The sequence below is a fragment of the Schistocerca serialis genome, chromosome 5 (genome assembly GCF_023864345.2).
Source record: "Schistocerca serialis cubense isolate TAMUIC-IGC-003099 chromosome 5, iqSchSeri2.2, whole genome shotgun sequence".
In the NCBI taxonomy this organism is placed as follows: Eukaryota; Metazoa; Arthropoda; class Insecta; order Orthoptera; family Acrididae; genus Schistocerca; species Schistocerca serialis.
In genome coordinates this window covers 80,272,501-80,283,161 of record NC_064642.1, presented here as the reverse complement: position 1 = coordinate 80,283,161, position 10,661 = coordinate 80,272,501, and positions in this window count along the sequence as shown.

Here is a 10,661-nt window from a genome sequence, read left to right as displayed (position 1 = left end):
GCTGTGTTTACAGGGAGTGTACTGGGTCCTCTGGTCCAATTGAACCTGTCAACTGGAAATTGTTATGCTCTGCTACGAGGAGACTTTTTGCAGCCATTCATGGACTTCATGTTCCCAAACAGCAATGGAATTTTTAAGGATGACAATGCACCACCTGAGAGGGCCAAAATTGTTTGCAATTGGTTTGTAGAACATTCTGGAAAATTCAAACGAATCTTTTGGTCACACAGATGACCCGACATGGATCCCATCGAACATTTATGGGCCATAATTGAAAGGCAGGTCATGCACAAAATCTTGCATCGGCAACACTTTCACAATTATGGTTGGCTACCAGGCAGCATGGCTAAATATTTCTGCAGGGGACTTCCGACCGCTTGTCGAGTCCATGCAACATTGAGATGATGCGCTACACAGGGCAAAAGGAGGCCCGAACAATATTAGGAGGTATCACATGACTTTTACCGTGTCATTGTATTGTAATCTGTCATTGAGCTACGAAGTTAGAAAGATTTGTTCTCCTGCTATTGCACAAAGGTATCACTGTGAATAAAATACAGAAGTGTTGACACTGACTTGTTTATGTCACTTGGTAGCTAGGACAGGTTAAAGCTGCCTTCCAGTACCCACACATCACCACAAGGAGAAGTCGAATAACAGGACCCTGTGAGACTGCATGGTAGTACGAACGTAATTAACTACAAGAATGGCAACCAGAATTTATTTACAAGGTAAAGTGAAAATACATGCTAGTAGGTGACAGACTGTGCTTGAAGTACACCACAAAACACCTCAGCCACAATACAAACTAAGTGCACCAAGATCTCTCATCTTAACTGGATTTAATAGTTCTTTCTTCAGTTTACTATTTTTATTCTGTATGGTGAGCAAGCTGTCTACATGAATGGTCAAAATGCGTGTATGTGAGTACTCAGTTCTGTAATAAATGCATGGATCTTATTTTGAATTCTTTAGTTTCATTTTACTTAATGCTTTATCTAAGTGGTGATACAAATTGTATCAAGCCTATTTGAGACTAAATGGCCTCCTCTAGGTTGCAAATCTTCGTCTCTTCCCCATCTTCACATAAATTTAATCACCACATACACAGTGAGGAATGAGTCGTCTTTCTAATTTGGGTCACCTTTCTCAATCTTTTTGCCCTTTTAGAAGGAAACTAAATTATTTACTTCTGTTTACAAGCTTCTGTATTAATTTTCATTCATTTAACTTTTTGTAATATTTCAATGATGGAAGTAGATAAAATCTAACCCGAGGAGCTTCTTAAATTTGAGGTAGATTGATTTTTTTAATACGAGGGTTGGAATTTTAATAGTGGCAACTATTTATTTACAGCTTGTACAAAATAGATACGTGTTTCAAAGTTTTACTGACCTTCGAAGTAACACCAGCATTGTGTATAACCCGTTGCCAGCAATGTGGAAGTCATAGGATACTCTTAGCAGTGCCAGCGAATGCTGTGAAGTGTTTCCTTCAGTTTAGAATCAAGTTGAACTTACGAGGGCTTAAGTCAGGGGAGTGCAGTAGGTGGTATAGCACTTAGCAGCCGCATCAGTCAAACAAATCAGTAACAGCTTGCACTGCACATGCTTGAGTACTGTCCTGCAAAATGATGGTCAAGTCATGCAGAAAGTGTCATCCCTTCTGTCTCTATGCTGATCATTTTTGGAACACAACCTACGACCAGCTTAAAAGGGACAGAAGTGATGACACTTTCTGCTGAACCTGACCATCATTTTGTAGGACAAAGCTCAAGCACGTACAGTGTAAGCTGTTACTGATTTGTTTGACTGATGGGGCTGCTAAATTCTATACCACCTACTGCACTCGCCTGATTTAAGCCCTCATGAGTTCAACTCAATTTTTAAACTGAAGGACACACTCCACGGCATTCGCTTCAGAACTGCTACAAATTCGTCAGACAATAGACCGCGCCACTCAAACTGTCAACACAACTGGCACTGCTAAGAGTATCCCATGACTTCCACATTGCTAGCAATGGGTTATACACAATACTGGTGACTACTTTGAAGGTCAGTAAACTTTGAAACATGTATCTATTTTGTATGAGCTGTAAATAAATAGTTGCCACTATTAAAGTTCCAACCCTCGTATTTTGTGCAACTGTTATTATTGTCAAATGTTCCTGTATTACAACTGCTTCTATTTTGGCAAATAAACTTTAAAAATATACTTTTCAAGATGCAAAAATGCAAAATTGATAGTGAGTGTCATGAAAAGGCAGATAGTTTGAAAAGTGAAGTCTTTGAATGGGGGAAAAGTTATAGCCGAGGCGCTGAAAGAATTTCTGTGACAGCCGGCAGCTTTGTTACCAATACTCGCACATGGCTGTTTGTCATTACAGTTTGTCGGTTGACCTCATGTCCCTTGAGTTGTAGGGGTGGCAATGTGGGACCATCACCATAGCAATGATTACAAATTCCAGAGGTTGGGTTGGCACTAGACTGTCTCCCCACACATAATGTGTTCTGTGTATGGGAAGTGCTAATGCTGTTCTTCCAGTAGGTGTGACGAAATTGAGAAATTTTTCAGTGCATGTTCTTTCTCTATTAATTACTTCTGAGAACAAACATTAGAAGCAGCATGATCACCACTTTACATAATCAGTTTCGATGAACCTACCAATGTTAAAGATAAAACAGAATTTCAAAAATCGTTCCATTTTGGCTAGAGTGTGAGTGTTGCATAAAAATGCATCACCTAAGAACTTTCTTTATCAGAAAAGCAGACAGTGAAACATTAAACCAGAAATTGTGTGAAGCACTTTTGGAAGCCAATGTATCCCTAAGTAGATGCCTTATGCTGGTCTCAGATAGCCTAACGCTAATAAAAAAAAAAAAAAGTGTTTAGGCTCTTAGACACTAATGTCCAGGAGACCCAAGGCAGATGACTTAAAACATCGGAACTTCAACCAAAGGGATATCCAGGATGGAATAACAACAATGTGGAAAGGATAGACTGCTACACACCACATAAATGAGGTGTTGAACTGCAGACAGGCACAGCAGTATTCTTCACTGTGCCTGTCTGCAACTCAACGCCACCTATGAGGTGAGTAGCAAACATAGGAACTTGCAGCGTTCATGATATGCATGATGCCTATTTTAAGGCATTGGAGTATTTAAGTGAAGAAGCATCCAAATTTCTGGTCAATATTTATGAGTATTTTGGCAGTTGGTCTGTTTTCTGCTAAGAATTTGAAGGAATTCAGTCTAATATTCCACAAGTTTTTGAGGCATATAACCATAAGGTGGCTTACTTTAGGACCTTCAGCCACAGGATTTTTGTATACAATATTACTTTTTTAAGCATGCATCCCTAAAAATGGTTCTGCTAATGTTCAATCCAGATGCTTCAACGAAAGTAGAACTTCATTTGATAATTACATCTGCAGAACTTTTCAGTAAGCTCACACAATGTTTCCAACACCAAACACCTTTGCTTCACAAGCTGAATACAAAAATAGAAAACATATCGTAGTTCAAACTTTTTGGCTTGTGTTTTGAAGGCTTCTGCTTTGAGAAGAGTTGAGAGCATTTCTAAAGTTCTTCTTAATGAACTCTTTACACTGGTAATCAAACAATGGAAAATCCAGGATGGAATGTAACAATATGAGAGAAGGAAAGTTGCTACTCACCATTTAGTGGAGATGCTCAGCTGCGATAGGCACAATAAAAATCTTTTTATTGTGCCTATCGTGGCTCAGCATCTCCACTATATGGTGAGTAGCAACTTTCCTTCTATCTGGTAATCTACTTCCTCTTGAACAACTAGTTGTTAGTGGGCAAGTAACCAAAGACCTTAGTAGACTTGACAAGCTGTGGCTTCTAAACAGTGCGCAAAAACGTAACATCACAGCTTTCAAATGTGATGGTAAAGAGGTACTTATCAAGTTCACTGCAGAAAAATTTTATGTTTTTACACCTCAAAGAAAGAATAAAGAGCAGAAACGGCAAAGACATGTTAAAGGTTGCAAAAAAAATGCTGACTTATGTCTGCCAAGATCACATACTAGATGCATGGAAGATTTTACAGTTGGAAAAAGATGACCCAGCTTTAGATAACAAAGGCATTGACAATTACTGGAAGCAGCACATCATCCATAAAGTGTCCAAATGCTTCAAAATTTGTTGAGGCTTCTCTTACATTGTCCCACAGAAATATTATGAAAAGGATAGATAGCTACTCACCAAAGGAGATTGTTGAATCACAGAAAATGCTACTAAACATGAGAGCTTTTAACCAAAAGGTCTTCTTCTGAAAACACACAACAGCATTCTCTCTCTCTCTCTCTCTCTCTCTCTCTCTCTCTCTCTCTCACACACACACACACACACACACGAGAATTGGTTTGAGTGGTGGGGTACTGTTCAGAGTTGGCTGTGGCAGGGACGAGGAGGGATAGCAGGGTAGGGGTGGCGAAGGTAAAGTGCTGTTTGTGGTTGCATGAGGGACGTGGTGGGGACAGGTCAGGACAGGACAGCTAGGTGCAGTTTGGTGGTTAGATAGGGGGGAGGGCAGAAGAGAGAAGTAGAGGCTTTGGTGGGGGGGGGGGGGGGGGGGAGCCTTTGGTGCATTGGCAGAACAGTGAGCGGTGTAGTGCTGGAGTGGGAGTAGGGGTGTAGTGCTGGAGTGGGAGCAGGGAAGGGGATACATGAGTAAAGGACAGGGACTAACGCGGGTTGAGGCCAAGGGGGTTATGGGTGCATAGGATATATTGAAGGGGAGTTCCCATCTGCACAATTCAGAAAAGCTGGTGTTGGTAGGAAAGATCCAGAGGCTACAGGCCATGAAGCAGTCACTGGGCAGCTTGCACAGCAACTGGGTGGTCCGGCTGTCTCTTGGCCACAGTTCATCGGTGGCCATTCATGTGGACAGATAACTTGTTGGTAGTCACGCACATGTAGAAACAGGACACTGGTTTCAGCTTAGGTAGTAGATCACATGACTGCTTTCAGAGGTAGCCTTGCCTTAAATGGGATAGGTGATGCTTGTTACCAGACTGGAGTAGGTGTTGGTAGGAGGTTATATGGAACAGGTCTTGTATCTATAGTCTATTACAGGGATATGAGCCATGAGGTAAGACATTTGGAGTAGAGATGGACGAGGATATTGCATAGTTTTTGTGGACAGCAGAATGCCGCTGGGGGAGGGGGGGGGGGAGGATAGTCTGTAGGATATTTTTCATTTCAGGGCACAATGAGAGAGATCTGAAATCCTGGTGGAGAATGTGATTCAGTTGCTCCAGACCTGGGAGGTACTGACTCATAGGGGGAATGCTCCTTTGTGGCTGTGGCTTTGTGGTGGGACACTGAGAGGTAGTGGCTAACTGTAAAGATAAAGGATATCTATTTCTGTACAAGGTTGGGAGGGTAATTTCGGTCTGTGAAAGCCTCAGTGAGACCCTTGGTATATTTGGAGAGGGACTCATCACTACTAATGTGATGGCCACAGTTGGCTAGGCTGTTTGGCAGGGACTTCTTGGTATGGAATAGGTGGCAGTTGTTGAAGAGGAGGTATTACTTGTGATTGGTATGTTTGATATGTACAGAGAGACTGATGTAGCTGTCTTTGAAATGGAGATCAACATTGATGAAGGTGGCCTGTAGGGTCGAGGAACTCTAGGTGAAGTGAATGAGAGAGAAGGTTTAAGGTTCTGGAGGAATGTGGATAGGGTGTCCTCCCCCTTGATCCAGATCATGAAGATGTCATTAATGAATCTGAACAAACCGAAGGGTTTAGGATTCTGTGTGGTTAGGAAGGGTTCCTACAAATGCCCCATAGATAGGTTAGCGTAGGATGGTGCAATGTGGATGTTCATTGTTGTATCACAGATTTGTTTGTAGGTATTAACTTCTAAGGAGAAGTAATTGTGGGTGAGGATACAGTTGGTCATGGTGACCAGGAAGGAGGTTGTAGGTTTAGAGCCAGTCAGGAATTGGAAAAGGTAATGGTCAATGGCAGCAAGGCCATGCGCATTGGGGATTTTAGTGTAGAGGGAGGTGGCATTGACAGTGACAAGCATATGGCTGGATAGGAATGGAACAGGAACTGCGTACTCAGTGGAGGAAATGGTTGGTATCTTTTAAAGAGGGTAGGTTACAGGTAATAGGCTGAAGGTGTTGGTCTACAAAAGCAGAAATTCTTTCTATGTGAACACAGTAACTGGCCACAATATGGCATCCTTGTTGGTTAGGTATATGAACATTAGGAAGTATGTGGTAGAGGTGAGGAGAGAGAGAGAAACTCAAGAGAGAGATGGTCTAAGGATTTGAGGAGAGACTGGAATACTGTTGGATTTCTGGAATGGTGTCACTGTGGCAGGGTTTGTAAGTGGATGATTCTGAAAGCTGACAGAGTCTTTGTAAGGGATCCGTGATCCCACGAACATAGATGCTAGTATCCAACACCCAGGTCGATGGTAGACAGGATTCGATTGTCAAGCGCTGCAGGAGGCAGTGAGACTAGTGTTGAGTGAGTACTAATACTAGGGGGTGTCGAGCGCGGGTAGTGCTGGAGAGACAGGCAAGAATGGTGGTCGAGTGAGTTGTAAATGGTAATATTTGCCAGAGTATGACGAGTGAGCACGTCCCCCTGATTGTCGTGAGGTTGACCCTCACTAATACTGATTCGCGAGTGATATGAAACAGAAAGTGACAAGTGCCGAATTACGTGTTTCACGTCAACCGCGTCGGCCAGCAACAACCATGGATTGCAGTGAGGATTGTTGTAAATGTTAACCATCATCATTGCGTGTGACGAAGTACTGAAAATCAGCAACCAATAAAAAGATATAATTGTAATTAGACGTGTAAGGCGAAGGTAGCAACTGCCTCAGAATTTGTGTGTTAGTAGGAAATATATATCAGTTTGTACATCGCAACCTGTATGGTCCTTAATAATAGACAAACTTTCGATCATTCCACTATTCAGTCTCAGAACAGCTGCACTCGGTTGAAATACCCCCGAAACCACAGCAAAAAAACTGATAGCCTTTCATCCATTAAGCACACGGTCATATAATCATAATAATTAACTGTTTGGCGGCTTCGGAAAATTACACAAAACCCAATTAAGAAATTAAACGGGGGTGTTTCATCTTCCCACCAGGTAATCCCTGCAGTTCAAAATCACAGCAGTGGAGCCTTTATCAGTAGGGAGGATCATAAGATTGGGATAAGTTTTTAGGTGGTGTTTGCAGTTCTTCCTGCAGATGTGAGATTAGCTACCAGGTTGAGGGATTTAGGGAATGATGGTGAAGCAAGGTTTGTGATTAAGAAATTCTCAAAGTAGGACAAAAGGTGAGGCCTTTGGAAGGGACTGGTACTTCCGTGGTACTAGGACTTTTGGAGGAAAGGTTAATGACAATGTTTCTAGTCAGCTGTTCTGGATACTGTATGGTGCTGGAAGGGAGTTTCTGAGGGTGTTGTAAATGTAATAGGTCAGCAAGGCAGGGTTTGTCAGCTATGAGGGGGAGTGGGGCAGGTTTGGAGGCTGTTGTAGATGTGGTGGATAGTGGTCGTCCAAGATGTGAATAGGAGGTGAAAAGGTTGGAGAGTTTTCTGAGGTGGTGGTGTGCTAGTTGCTCTAATTCCTGGAGGGCAAGAGTGACAATGTGAGATATGGGTTAGATGAATTTGGGATTGCAGAGTAGGAGAATTTTATGGATGGAGAAGAGGTATTGCAAGGAGGTTTGGGCCTGATTTACATCACTTTGCAGGACTAGGTTGGTGAGCAGATCTCCAAGCCTTCTCTCTCCAGTCACTCACAACCTACCAGGGTCCCGCCATCCAGCCAGAGAGGCACATTCCCCTTGTGACTCAATATCACCAAGGTGTGGAGCAAATTAATCATATTCTCCACCAGGGTTTTGACTGCTTCTCGCCATGCTCTGAAATGCATATCCTACCACTATCCTCTCCAGCCCTCCCACCATGGCATTCTGCCACCCACTGAACCTATACAATGTCCTCATCCATCCCTACTCCACCCCTGCTCCCAACCCCTTGCCACATTGCCCGTATTTCTATAATAGACCTAGATGCAAGACCTGTCCCTACTCCATTCTCATCACAAGTGTCACCTGTCCTATCAAAGGCAGGGGTACCTACAAAAGCAGTCATGTAATCTAAAAGCTAAGCTGCAACCACTGTGTTGTGTTCTATATGGGCACAACAACCAACAAGCTGCCTGTCTGCACTAATGGTCACTGACAAACTGTGGCCAAGCTACAGCTGGACCAATCGGTCGCTGCCCAACAAAAGAGTCTTCAGTTCAATGACTGCTTCACACGCTGCACCATATTTGAACTGCACAGGTAGGAACACTCCCTGAAATATATCATACTGTGATGACTCCTGCCATCACATCCACCTGCAGCAGCAGCAGCAGCAGCAGCAGACGATAGGCTGTGCAGTCTGGAAATCAGGCCCCCAACACCTTCACTGGTCACTTCCACTGGAGGCAGAGGTTAGCTGGCCACACTTTCTGAATGCAAAACATGCTGAACTGTCACTCGAGCAGTCTCTTGTTCTGCTCCGATGAGGCAACACCTCCCAGCCGGGCTCTTGGTAACTCACCCATGCAATACAACATGGCTCGCATCGTCGTCTGCCGAATTTTGCTGGAGTATGTGCGAACACCACAATTCTTACTGTGTGTTCAATGTTATTAGTGTTCTGCTGCAGTTTGGTTAACACTCTGAGTGCTGCTGCATTTTTCCGCACCGCCTTCCCGAGCTGCGGGACCTTGAGCTGCTTGTATTGACTACTGGCATACATAGCGTGATGCCGAACACCTGGTACATCCTTCTGGCACCAGCACTTAGAATACTACTTGCAGTGTAGTGTAATTAGCACAGTGAAGTGCACGCACCGGGAGGGTTTATTACTATTACATCCCAAACATTTTGGTAGCCCCTATGACGCCAAGCACACGTCTGAAGTGGGTTTTCCCTGTACTGCCAGACAACACCGAATAAATGCTGTAAAGCCATCCATGGTGCATCTTGTCCTGAGACTCCACCTCGAGCAAGGGCCCTCCCTGATTAGAAAGTGTTAACTGGGTCCTCCTGGTTAAAAAGTGTTAACTCATTGGATTTTACTGTAGTTGTTAGCTTTTAGGAATAGTACCTCACAACCACATCCACTCGCTCGATCTAGGCTTCCAGTGGAAACTCCTGTGGAGCTTCACTGTCATGGACGTTACCGACCATCAGCCGTGCCGCACCTACTTCCCCGCCACGTGCTTCGCTGTGAAACAGTTGGCAGTTCCAGGCTCATATGCTCAGCTCCTTGCAGAATTCCTCCCTCCTCATCTAGCTACCCAGCACCTCCCCCCCCCCCCCCCCCACACACACACATATTCAGCTTGTCACAGTGCATTACATTGCCCATGTGGCCCTTTCTGTCCACCCCGACTCTAATGCCCCCTCTCGCAATCACAATAGTGGCGGATGTGAGGCAGATTGCCATCAGGGCCATCCTACCACAGTACAGGGACAGCATTCTTGTAGCCCCTCTCCTGCTTTTCTTCCATGGTCTCTGATGCACAATGTCAAGGGGTGCACATGACCGCAAGCTGCTCACACTCCAAAGCCATCCACTATTTCCGATCTTCAGTCGAACAATGTGTCTTTACAATCTTCAGAGACCACCATACCGTTGCCTCTGGTTTTTGCAGGAAAGACATAGACCAGATATCACCTTGACACTTTAGGCTAAAGGAGTGATGACGATGATGTCCCACACACCGAGGAGCATAGGAGACGATGCGGGAGACCTGCACCGCCATACTAGGCAAGGTGCTAGCGGAGGTGCTTTGCCATTGCCTTCTTCCTTGCAAAAGAAGTATACCGCACAATTCACTACCGACGTCTGGCATGTTGCTGACATTGAGAACATTGTGGCAGACTGCCTTCGCTGCTCCTGGACCATCACCCAACCCGTAGACTGCAAAGACCTGACTGCTGCTCAATAGGGGGACCCAGACCTAGCCCACCCCCTGCAGAATGAGGTCTCTGGCCTCAGCCTCCAGCTAACATCCATACCCGACTCTATCTAGTGTGATGTCCTTGTGGATCCTTCACAACCTGACAATTACAACGATCTCCCACACCCCTTCCTCCCTATCACCCACCTTGAGAAAAACAGCATTTGACAGCATCCACGGCCTCACGTGCCCAGGCACCCATGCTTCTGCCAACCTCATGAAACAACGCTTCAACTGGACATGCATTCAACATGACTGCAGCAGTTGGGTCCAGCCTTGCGTTCCGTGCCAGCGCACCGAGGTCAGATGGCACATTCAGTCCCCTGCAGATGCCTTCCCCCCTCACCCCCACCCCCCCCGACCCCCCACACACACAACACCAGTTCACTCACGTTCACCTCGACATTGTCGGCCCACTACCCTCCTCCAATTGATATTGGTAACTATTGACAATTACTGACATGTTTACTCACTGGCCAGACCTGAAATTGAGGCTGCAGCTTTTGTTCGGACCTGGGTGTACCGCTTTGGTTGCCCACGTGACATCACGACAGATCATGGGTGCCAGTTCATCTCGGTCCTCTTCTGATCTCCGACAGCCAACTGCAGCTCCAGTTTCCACCATGCCA